The following is a 13,206-nucleotide window of genomic DNA, read 5'->3' on the forward strand; positions in this document are numbered from 1 at the left end:
TTTCTGTTCAGGACTTATGGAGATCTTTAAGATCAAGTGGTGAAAAGGTTGCTGAACATGGCTAAATACAAAACTAAGAAATTAGTCAAATCTGTTGCTTAACCTAAACTGCTTTACCAGAGAAAAGGTTACACTTTTTGTTTGCACAACTAGCAAGAAAGCAGTTTTAGTCAGTAGTGCCATGGGTTTCTGAAAGGGCCTACGTTAGACCATGGATTTGAAAGACTAGAAATGTCTTAGAAAATGCCTACCTCAAACTTTCCAATGATAACTGAATTGTGAATACACTAGGAAAAAAGATTATTATAGAAATATTACAAAAGGTACACAAGTACGGTGAACTCTGAAGTACATGCTGGCGATGGAGACAAAATGTACCAAAGGAAAGAAAAGAAGAAAGCAGCTAGAAAAAACCTACTGAGTACTTTCCTATTTGTAAAGCAGACTTAGTAAAAGTTTCAAAAAGGCAACATATGGAATAAGCTCCTCCTGCTTTGCAAGAATGGCAAATATTATCTTCTTCCTTTGGAACAGGCAAGACATCAGTGACACCCTTGGATGAGTGACTGTTAGGACATTTCCAACTCTCTGACTCAATGAGATGTACAAGGGAGCTCAACAGACTCCTCATACAGCTGCAGACTTTTCTATTCATGGAGCAGGCAGGAGGAGGCCCCTGCTGAAGGACCCCTGGACCCCTTTAGGAGGACCTTTGTTGCTATGTCTATCAGATGAAAGCAACAGCACAATATGTGTTACAGGCTACAGTACGAGTGAGGAGGTGGAGAACCAGTAAGTAGTCCTGCTGCTTACTAGTTATGTGACCTTGTCCAAAACACTTAACCACGTCGGGTCTTAGTAGAGTACCTGCCCCATCTACCACTTGGAAATTCTCCAAGGAAAAACCTACAAAGTTTATACAAATATCAGCTACTATTACTGTCAGTGAATCAAATTAAAAGTGCTTCAGTAAAAACCACTGGGCTAGCTGGGCTTGCTAACATGAGCCTGCAGTCCCAGCTACCTGGGAGACTTAAGATAGGAGGATCGCTTGAGCCAAGGGGGTCGAGGCTGCAGGGAGCTATGATCATGCCACTGCACTACAGCCTGGGTGACAGAGTGAGACCTCACATCAAAAAACAAACAAACTTGGAGATCAAGAACATGCATTAATGCCTTCTTATAACCTAAAAGGGGCACATTTTCTGGATAAAGTTTACCCTTCAAGTATCAAACATTTTAAAGCAAATACTTAAAGATTCAATTTTTTTCTGATGGAAGTCTTAAAAAATTATATCATCTTGGAACATAATTTATTCTTCCTGATACTTGGGATCATTACCATATGGACTATTACTGAAGTTTGGCTATTATTTTTATTATACTAAATTGAATTAGATTAATAGTTTGGGGGGCGACTCAATTAAGTCTGACTTCCTAAAAAACCACAGTGGTGGCCTGTATTGTATTAAATCTTCTTTCTTATTGGCTTCCAAACAGTGGCTGATCTTAGCAGTCCTACTTCTAACTTTAGGAAAGAATTTTACTCACTAGCTGAGAAGCCATATCCCAAGTGCCAGAATGGTACTTTAAGTAAAAATAAATAGGCTCTGAACGAAAGCTTGAGGAACAGTTTTAGGGGTAAGTACATGAATTTTCTAACCACAACTTCTGCTGCTCAGAAGCCTTTATTCCTTAGTTCCTGGTTCTTGGATATGTTCCTGATGTTTCCAAGGTAGGTGACTATAAATAAGTGGGATGCCTTTTCAATGCATCAAAGAACATACTCCAAGTGCATTTTAGCAATACACAAAACAGGGTCGACAAAGGTCTGTGAAGAAGGTGAAGAAATATCATAGCATCTAATTGTAAAATACTGAAGAGATAAACGGTTGTTCCTAATTCAAGAAGCACAATCATTGCCTAAGTCTTTGCAAAAATTTTCTAGGTACTGCTTCATGCCTATAGCTGGGTTCTGGAAGCAAGCTTTAGTACTTGGAATTAACGAGATGCCTGGGGATGAATGACATCGAGGTATGCATGCAGTAAGAAGACAGAGTGCTATGAGGAAGGCTGAATGAAGAAGCACTTTCCTCTAAAGTGATGCTCACACAGAATAAATGAGTAATAATTTAGTCCACAGGTATTATCTAACTTCCTTTATGATTGTGAGACCCTAATCTGCTGCTGTCCCATGTTTCAATAACTTAATAGCACCCCAATATCTTCATTACCTTTAACTTATGGAAGCTCTTCCAAAGGGCCATGCAGCCAGCCCTGAAGCAACAACTGCAGCCATATGGCTTAAGCTAGTCCCCATTAGACAGCCACAGGTAGGTAGGAACGTACTTCACAACCTTACGGCAAGAGGCAGTGGTGCCTTCCATGCCACCACTAAGGCATGCTAAAGAAACATGTTCAGGATCCACTGAACTCTAACCTGGAACAATGTAATACAGCATGTGGATACTAAAAAACAGTAGCATCAGAGAGACTGACACAGGCTACAGCAACCTTAAGAGACACTTAGAGCAGTAGTTTGTGGAAGCTCAGGAGAATGAAAAGAATAAACTCTTCTTTCCACAGAACTGCAAATGGCAACCTCCAGAGAAAATGGCATCAACAAAAAAGACCATTTGTATGTTTTCCTCATAAAAAGGATCAGGGACAATGTACAAGAGCAGGTATCAGGGTATTCTTGTCAGCCTGTCACTGGCCAGCTCAAAACCACCCCACCTGGTTTGATTGCATTATTTCCTGAAAATCCTAAGCCACTGTGCTCGGTAAAACTTAATTATCTGGGGCCTTGTGTGTGTGGGTATATACATATACACACACAAGGAGTTTCGCTCTTGTTGCCTAGGCTGGAGTGCAATGGCATGATCTTGGCTCACTGCAACCTCCACCTCCCGGGTTCAAGCACCTCTCCTGGCTCAGTCTCTGAAGTAGCTGGGATTACAGGCGCCCACGACCACATCCGGCTAATTTTTGTATTTTTAGTACAGACAGGGTTTCGCCAAGTTGGTCAGGCTGGTCTCGAACTCCTGACCTCAGGTGATCCACCCACCTCGGCCTTCCAAAGTGCTAGGATTACAGGTGTGGGCCACTGTGCCTGGCCAGGGTCTTGAATATTTATCCTATAATTTTTATCTTGTATTGACTTTGTCTTGTTTTTGTCTTAGTTTCCCAAGCAGATGTAAGCTACTTGAGGGCAGGTAGGGATCATGTTTCATGTTTTCCTGTTTTCTCCTAGCAAAAAAGAGGAGAGGAAAAAGGGACATCTAGATCTAGGATGCTTCCTGAGTTTTCATCCTGGGCAGCACCATTTACTCAGAAAGGAATAAAAGTAACAAAGGTAGTGGCTGGTGGTTGTTAGGGTGTGTATGTTTCTGAAGAGCTCTGTACTATATGTATTAGGAGATTTACAAGATTCTGAATCTGAGATGTCTGGTAGGCAACTAGACACATAGGCATGATGAACCCACCAATAGCTTCCCTTCAATCTGAGGGGCCTTCACATTAATACTAACCTTTGTCCAGGTGTCATTAAAAAGCCCTGTCGTAACAGCTAACTTTACAATATAGCAATAAAATCAGTTTGGCTGTGCCTCAAAGTTATCCAGCTTCCTACTTTTTTTCCTAGAATTTTTCTCAATAGCACGTAAGTATTTATTTTATTATTTTATTTTGAGAGAGAGTCTCCCTCTGTCGCCCAGGCTGGAGTACAGTGGTGCAATCTCGGCTCACGGCAACCACTGCCTCCCGGGTTCAAGTAATTCTCGGGCCTCAGCCCCCTAAGAAGCTGGGATTAGGCATGTGCCACCACACCCAGCTAATTTTTGTATTTTTACTAGCAATGTAGCGATGGGGTTTCACCATGTTGGCCAGGCTGGTCTTGAGCTTCTGACCTGAGGTGATCCACCAGCCTTGGCTTCCCAAAGTGCTGGGATTACGGGTGTGAGCCACTGCACCCGGCCAATAGCACCTAAGTTTAGATGAATTTCACTTTATCATTTGAATATTTTAAAAATAAACCTCGACTTCCTGATATTTAATTCTATTACTATTTTTTATGTTAAAAAATAGTAATAGAATTAAGCATTTGCATTAACTTAGAATATGGTTGGGCAGCTAGTAGGGAAACCAGAAAGAGGCGATTTTTTGTCCTGCAAACCATTTCCTCAACTTGGCCTAAGGTCCAGGAAGCACTGTTTTAGTTTGGTGCAGATTATAGTCTGTATCATACGATGTCCTTCACATCTGACTAAATAAGGTCTTTATAAGAACAGTAATTCATAACAGATGTTAAAATGACTTGAGCTCATGCTAGTTCATGCTGCTTCTGCTCACTAAGAAGACTCTCTGTAATAGTCAAGTGAATTATTCATTAATCAGAAATACCTGAAAACCACCACTAAAGCACAGTGAGATCCTAGGGATTGGTAATGGGAGGAAGTACTCCCACTTCTCATAAAGGAAAATAAAAAACTGGATTTCCAATACTTGAATTAGTTTTCAGTTTATCTCCTTGGTGAGAAACGGTATGCATGACCTTGACCACTGTCTTCCTATCTTCAGTTTCATGCCTAATTGTTAAGGGTGTGGTAAAAGGATAAGATAATATTCATAAACCCTTTAAAAGCTACAGTTTAAGAATGATTGTTGTTTCATAACCCCATCTTTAATGATTTACTCAATGATATTTATCTACATCACAAGTTAGACGTAGCTGAACTTGCCTACCAAATCAATAATACAACATCTAATTCCTGACGGAAAGCATTCCTGTGGTTAATACTGGTGGGTGGGCAATGCTTATGTTATCTTAGGGTAAAAGATCAAGTGGAGAAGAGATGTGGCATGGAGGTGAAGTGACAAGTCTGAGAGTCTAGAATTTGGGAGTGACGAATTGAGGTATTTACTCTCTAACTACCAATAACTGCTTGATGGGCAAAGGCAATATCACTGATGACCAAAATACATTCTTCTTGACTGAAAAAAGATCAACAGCCACAGTGAATGATGTTTAGATAGGGGCTAATCTTAATAGCAGAAACAGGGAGTCCCAGGAAAACAGAAGGGGAAAGCAAGCTTTAAGAGAGCTGACTATAGTCAAGAGTTGTAAATTACTATGGCTTGACTCTTTAAATAAAACATAAAAATGCTTCCTCACCCCCTCTTGAAGGCATAACAGTTATATTTTTTGCCAGACAATAATCTGAAATTCTGTCCCCTAATTTTCTCACTTCTTCTCCTTTAAGCACAGAAAGTATTAGTCAGGAGGGCCTGAAAAATCTGCTGACAAGTCCCTGCTCTACAATGAGAAATTTATCTGCTCTTGGCTATTTCACATCTGTGTATCCTCCACACCTGACTACAAGGATATTCCAAGGGGTATGACAAAGTTGTGTATACATAATGGAGAAGGTTGGGATGGGATGTGGAAATTTTATTTTTCCACTCCTTAGAAAGCCATAGGTGTACTTTAAAACCCCTGAACAAACTTTTCTTTCCACAGAACTGGATTAGGAGAAACAGTGAAAGGGTAGGCAAAAGTGAATATAGGAAAGTGATAAATGAAGTTCATAAAAACCACAGGTCGTTAAATACGCGATTTCCAGGTGGTTGAAATCCAAGTTATCTGAATTTGGATGTAGATAGAACCTAGATACAGAAAAAGCAATTCTCAAAATTGGGGTTAAATTATCCCCTTTCTGATCTCTATGAGATCAGAATCATAGAGAACGGTGAGGGGTTGAAACCAGGCTGTATCTCTTCACCCCTATAAAAGTCCCAACCTCAGTGACTCACCATTGCTAATGGCAACATGGTTATTTGTTCAAGTGTATGGAGGTACTGATCTAAAACAAAAGGCATGCAATCCCTTTGTAATAGCTAAGTTTACCATGTTCTTAACCATGTTCACTGAAAGAGCAGAATTAAGGTTCAAAAATCATGAATTAATAATCGAAACTAGGGGAAAAATAGGTGTTTCAGAAGGAGTTTACTGAGCATGAAGTCATAGTTTGCTAGCTTTCTGTATCTTAAGGCTTAATATCCCTATATAAGGGACAGAGTAGATCTCCTAAATATCATAGAAGCACTTTAAGGCTTATATATTGTATCTCCTATTTTTCTTCATTTTAAGTAAATTGTCAAATTTATTAAATTACAATAAAAAATATAAACTATGCAGAAGATTCTCATGTTCATTCTTTAACATATTTTTTACCCTACAGACAAATGTACCCAGGATGCCAAAATATGGTCAGAAAGTTACTTGGAGAGCTGGAAGTCTGAGGAAGGATCACTAAGCACAACAGGTCAATGCCTCCATCTGCTCTCTGGAAATGTAATAGCCTCACAAAACAGACATCTCTGACAAACTACTCCTGTGGTTTTTCCCCCTACCAAATTGACTTTTGTTTCTAACTTCATCAGGAGTTAGAGACCAGCCTGGGCAACAGGGCAAAACCCCATCTCTACTCAAAATACAAAAAATGAGCTGGGTGTGGTGGCACATAACTGTGGTCCCAGCTATTTGGGAAGCTGAGGCACAAGAATCACTTGAACCTGGGAGGTGGAGGCTGTGGTGAGCCAAGATCATGACACTTCACTCCAGCCTGGGTGACAGAGTGAGACTCTGTCTCCAAAATAAAATAACATAACATAACATAACATAACATAACATAACATAACATAACATAACATAACATAACAAATAAAATAAAATAAAATAAAATAAAATGCTGGTTAGGATCTTACAATCCATTAATAGGCTGTAGCTGGTCAACCCAATTTGAAAAAATACCTAGTAGGTAGAGAAGAAATCCAAGAAGATATATATTTTTTCTTAATCCATGTCTGTCTAGTCAAAATTACACTGCCAGGTCTTCTTGGCAAAAATACCTCAAGTCGATTTTTTTTTACTCTTATTTATTTTTTGAGATGGCATCTCACTCTGCAGCCCAAGCTGAAGTGAAGTGGTGTGATCTCGGCTCACTGCAACCTCTGCCTCCTGGGCTCAAGCGATTCTCGTGCCTCAGCCTCCAGAGTAGCTGGGACTACAGGCGAGTGCCACCACACCCGGTTTTTTTTTTTTTTTTTTTTTTTTTTGTATTTTAGTAGAGACAGGATTTCACTATGTCTCCCAGGGTGATCTTGAACTCCTGAGCTCAGGCGATCCGCCTGCCTCGGCCTCCCAAAGTGCTGGGATTACAGGCGTGACCCCTAGCCTCGAGTCAATTTAATAGTTGTTGAAGGCTGGGCATAGTGGCTCACACCTGTAATCCCAGCACTTTGGGAGGCTGAGGCGGGCAGATCATGAGGTCAGGAGATCGAGACCATCCTGGCTAACATGGTGAAACCCCGTCTCTACTAAAAAAAAAAAAAAAAAAAAAATTAGCCGGGTGTGGTGGCAGGCGCCCTGTAGTCCCAGCTTCTCAGGAGGCTGAAGCAGGAGAATGGCATGAACCTGAGAGGTGGAGCTTGCAGTGAGCTGAGATAGCACCACTGCAGCCTGAGTGACAGAGCGAGACTCTGTCTCAAAAAAAAAAAAACCAAAAAAAAAAAAAAAAACTGTTGAAATGAGCACCTCTAAACTATGTCAGCTGTGATCTGATCTGTTGGTTTGAAATCCACAGAACCCCTAACTGATAAAACCAAATAGGCAGAACTGTCCCCAACTTCTTCCACTGGAAAAGTTTTCATAATTAAACATACACATTCACACCCTCAGCTCTTAGATCATTGTTCAAACTCTACTACCCATGCAAAAAGTCTACAAAGCATGTACAACTTCAACCTTAAAGTGTACAAAAAATTTTGTATACAATGGAAATGCACACAGTTAATTCCATGACTTTTAAATTTCTAATCTTAAGCATCTTCTACTTCCAAACAACTCTTATTCCATTTTAGTCTCTGAAAAGAAACAATAACTAATGGTTTGATTACATTACCCTAAAACAGCACCATGGAATGCAGGAAAGCAGCATTCCAGGTTTCAATCACAGTCCCAATATTTTTATGTTCTTGAACAAGATTGGCTGCCCTTTGCTTCAGTCTAATATGAACACAACGACCTCACTCTCAATGTTCTAATCAATACAGTTTCTTGCATAATGTCAATCTTTCTCACTCTTCTATCCCTCACACTAAATTCATGCCCATCAGGTGCTGTCAATGCCTTTCATTTATAGAACACTTATAAAGAGCCTGCCACAGTGCTAAGTATTTTACACAACAGAATCTCATTTAAACCTTATAGCAAATCTATGATCCTCTTTTACAGATAAGAAAACTGAAACTCAGGAAGGTTCAATAACTTGTTCAAGATCATACAGTAAGCAAGTGAAAAGGTTGAAATTTTTTTTTTTTTTTTGGAGACGGGGTCTCTCACTTTGTCACCCAGTCTGGAATGCAGTGGTGCCATCAGGGCTGACTATAGCCTCTATCTCTTGGGCCCAAGTGATCCTCCCACCTCACCACCCAAGTAGCTGGGACTATAGGCACGAGCCACCAAGCCAGTTAATTTTTCTATTTTTTGTAGAGACGGGGTCTCACCATGTTGTCCAGGCTGGTCTCAAACTCCTGGGCTCAAGTGATCCTCTCATTTTGGCCTCCCAAAACACTGGGATTACAAGCGTGAGACATGGCATTTAAAACTGGGCCCATCAAATCCTATCTCTCAAACTTGGGGTATTCTCTCCTCTCCTATCCATGCCCTACCTATTCTTCAAGACTCACCTCCTTTATGAAAGTCACCTATTAATGCTGATTTTTAACACTGAAGTTTTATATGCTTTCAATATTTTTATGGCTAATTTCACAAAACAGATTTCATTCTCTTCCTAAAAAGCAGTGTTAAGTTTGCTCAAGAGCCAAACTCAATTAATAGTTAAAATTTAGTAAGTTAAAACTGAATCTAACAGAAAATTATTAGCAGGTACAATCCCTAATTCTAACTGTAGCTTGAGTCAAGAATGCCAAGTAGTACGGAGATAAGTAAGATGGTATGAAATCATGAGTATTATGGGCAACTCATTGTGTGAGGTGGGACAAGTCCCTCAAGGTTCCAAGTTCCATGTTTTTCACCTAAAAAAATGAAAAAGTAGAATGGGATCAACAGTACTTAATCAGTGGGTTAATAAAAACTTCCTGTGGTCACAACATGAATGTACTTAACAATGCTGAGCTGTATACTTGAAAATGATTAAGATGGTAATTTTAATGCTTTCTTTTAACCATAATAAAAAACCCAAAAAACTTCCTGTGGAGCGTTTTGAAAATACTGAACATGTCTAAGCCTCATTCCTATAAACTGATTGAGTGGATCTAGTCTAGTGTAGGACACAGGCATCTATATTTTTAAAAGGTTGATTCTGCTTAAGACTGATTGTATCTGATGATTCCCAAGACCCTTAGTGCTCTGATATTCAAGGTAGACCTACCCCGCACACGACAGAAATAAAAATTATGAATAACTTAAAGTGACTTTTCAAGTTAATATTTGCAAAAGTATCATCATATTCATATACTGTTCATAACAAAAACTTAAAATAGACTTTGTTTTAAATAAAAGGCATCTAAACATGACATCCAGATCTTATTTTTCCTTTAGAAAATATTTCAATGGAAAGGTGAGACCTGAGTTTACAAGACCTTATTCAATGAAGTTTCTACTGTATTTCCCAATGTTCATACAGATACGATTTGCATATTTGTCTCACATTAAATAGAAAATAACATTTTCTATCATTTTAAATATTTCACCTCAGAGTTGAAATAAGGTCTAAAAACCATTCAGTCTGTAACACCCTCACTTTACAGAAGGAAAGTGATCTTTCTAGTATACCAAATTGGAAGATAACTTTAAAATAATAATCCAGGCAAAGTGTGTTGGCTCACGCTTGTAATCCCAGCACTTTGGGAGACCAAGGTGGGCAGATCACTTGAAGCCAGGAGTTCCAAAACAGGCAGGCCAACCATGGTGAAACTCCGATGCTAATGAAAATACAAAATTAGCTGGGCATGTTGGCATAAACCTATAACCCCACCTACTCAAGTGGCTGAGGCATGAGAATCGCCTGTGAACCTGGGAGGTGGAGGTTACGGTGAGCTGAGATCGCACCACTGCATTCCAGCCTAGGAGACAGAGGCAGACTCTATTTCAAAAAAGTATCAAACCATTATCACTCCATACTGCTGATAAACAACAAACATTAAAAAATGACTAGTCAGCGGGGCGTGGTGGCTCACACCTGTAATCCCAGCACTTTGGGAAGCTGAGAAGGGAGGATCACGAGGTCAGGAAATCGAGACCATTCTGGTTAACACGGTGAAACCCCATCTCTACTAAAAATACAAAAAAATTAGCTGGGCATGGTGGCAGGCACCTGTAGTCCCAGCTACTTGAGAGGCTGAGGCAGGAGAATGGCATGAACTTGGGAGGTGGAGGTTGCAGTGAGCCGAGATAACGCCAGAGTGAGACTCCGTCTCAAAAAATAAATAAATAAATAAAATAAATAAAAACGACTAGTCAAGAAACAGTAGTATTCTTACATGCCTATAACACCTCTACAGTCGGCCAGGCATGATGGCTCATGCCTATAATCCTAGCACTTAGGGAAGCCAAAGTGGGAGAATCACTTGTGCTCAGGAGTTCGAGACCAGCCAGGGCAACATACTGAAACCCTGTCTCCATAAAAAATTGTAAAAATTAGCCAGGCATGGCAGCATGTGCCTGCAGTCCCAGCAACTCAGGAGGCTGAAGTGGGAGGATCATGTAAGCCCAGCAGGTCGAGGCTGCATTGAGCCGTGATCACACCACTGCACTCCAACCTGGGTAATAAGAATGAGATCCTGTCAAACAAAGGAAGTTCAATGATTTGTAAGAATCTGATAAAATTCTGTGTTAAAATGCTTACCTTTTAGAAGCAAATAAAGTGAACACAACATAACAAGAGCTCTTATCTACTATATTACTTAACACTTTCTACTAAAAAAAGGATTATTCACTCATTTCAGCTACAAAACCTAACACCACATGACCTGAGCATATACTGTTATATTTGAATACAGTGTTTGGTGAGAGTCCTTGGGGGGAAAAAATTCACAACTCCAGGATATGGCAAAAAAAAAAAAAAGTTTCCGTTTTCTCCATTTCACTTGTCTTATGCAATCTCCCTAATTTCCACACCTGTTAAAACATAAGGCCCCCTGAATTAAATTCCAAAATAGCAGCAGAATCAGAGAAAATTCCAGTTTTAAAGAAAAAGTCCTTTCTTTAAATAGGGCCTTTATAACTGAAGAGCTGAATATCAATTTGAAGATAGGATCACTAAAATAAGGCAAATTCATTTATGAGATGCTAAACTGTAATCTTACTACTGATCTGGCTGCCAGTTTATAATGAATAATGGCAGGAAATGACAATAAACAAGTATGGCTTTGGAACTTACAGTGAAATAATTAGCTTTTTTTTTTTTTGAGACGGAGTCTCGCTCTGTCGCCCAGGCTGGAGTGCAGTGGCTCCATCTCCACTCACTGCAAGCTCCGCCTTCCGAGTTCACGCCATTCTTCTGCCTCAGCCTCCCGAGTAGCTGGGACTACAGGCGCCCACCACCCTGCCCGGCTAATTTTTGTATTTTTAGTAGAGACAAGGTTTCACCATGTTAGCCAGGATGGTCTCGATCTCCTGACCTCGTGATCCACCCGTCTCGGCCTCCCAAAGTGCTGGGATTACAGGCATGAGCCACTGCGCCCGGCCAAAATAATTAGCTTTCTAAAAAAAATTTGATTAAGTATGTGGCATAATTAAGGGGAACAAATAAAGCCAACAGAACAAGTCTGTAGTACTAATATAAACTGCTATTTTATAAACATCAGACCAAAGGCAGAAAACAGCTAGATAGCCAGTCTGTGACAAAAACTATTAAAAGATAAACTAGACCAATTAACAATAGCATCATCTTTAAATATAAAACACCATTAGAGGCCAAGCACGGTGGCTCACACCTGTAATCCCAGCACTTTGGGAGGCTGAGGCGGGTGGATCATCTGAGGTCAGAAGTTCAAGACCAGCCTGACCAATATGGTGAAACCCCGTCTCTACTAAAAATACAAAAAAGCTATTAGCTAGGCGTGGTAGTATGCGCCTGTAGTCCCAGTTACTCGGGAGGCTGAGACAGGAGAATTGCTTAAACCCAGGAGATGAAAGTTGCAGTGAGCCAAAATCGCACCACTGCACTCCAGCATGGGTGACAGAGCGAGACTCCATCTCAAAAAACAAACAAAACCAAAACCACCATTACAAATTATCAAAAATCACTTCAAACTGCCTACAGGTAATTATATCATGAGCTTGAAAAAGCAGTTTTCTGAACTATATTTCTCTTATTTCTAATCATAATGTACTAGAATTCAGCTCTCCTAACCACTTTAGAAAAGGCACCACTTTATAATGCAAAGTTTCTTTATACATTTAATTTCTAAAAACAATTTAAGGCTGGGCACGGTGGCTCACATCTGTAATCCCAGCACTTTGGGAGGCCGAGGCGGGTGGATCATGAGGTCAGGAGATCCAGACCATCCTGGCTAAGTGGTGAAACCCCATCTCTACTAAAAATATTTTTAAAATTAGCTGGGCATGGTGGAGGGCACCTGTAGTCCCAGCTACTCGGGAGGCGGAGGCAGGAGAATGGTGTGAACCCGGGAAGTGGAGCTTGCAGTGAGCTGAGATTGGGCCACTGCATTCCAGCCTGGGTGACAGAGTGAGACTCTGTCTCAAAAAAAAAAAAAAATGTAAATGTTGACCAACATATACTCTGTTCTTTATGTCTTCTGGTAAAAGGAATTATCAGTATCCTGCCAAGAATGAGAACCACTATATAACCTTAATTGACTGACAATGTTGCTTTCATACGTATGCCTCAAGAAAACAGCAAACAAAAAATAGTCACTATTATTTTCTGATAAGGAATCCTGGCATTAAGTTTTATACTCTTAAGAAAATTATACAAAACTCACTCAAGACAGAAGAAGGTATTACGAAAACATCACTGTATCTTGTTTAACTGAATACATTTTTTAAAATGAATAATCCAATAAAGAAAACTGAGGTAATCTGAGCGCCGAGGTATCAAATGAGTAAAGACACTGAGTTACAAGGCAGTATTGCACCTGAATTATGAAAGCAGAATCTCA

The 13,206-nt window shown here is 40.0% G+C and overlaps 1 protein-coding gene across 15 annotated transcripts in view; it reads right to left on the minus strand.

Annotated features, from left to right (window-relative positions):
- Positions 1-13,206, minus strand: part of LCOR (ligand dependent nuclear receptor corepressor) — a 162,163-nt gene that overhangs the window by 17,238 nt on the left and 131,719 nt on the right. The window lies entirely within an intron of this gene.

This window comes from Piliocolobus tephrosceles, chromosome 9, assembly GCF_002776525.5.
Source record: "Piliocolobus tephrosceles isolate RC106 chromosome 9, ASM277652v3, whole genome shotgun sequence".
Taxonomy (NCBI): domain Eukaryota; kingdom Metazoa; phylum Chordata; class Mammalia; order Primates; family Cercopithecidae; genus Piliocolobus; species Piliocolobus tephrosceles.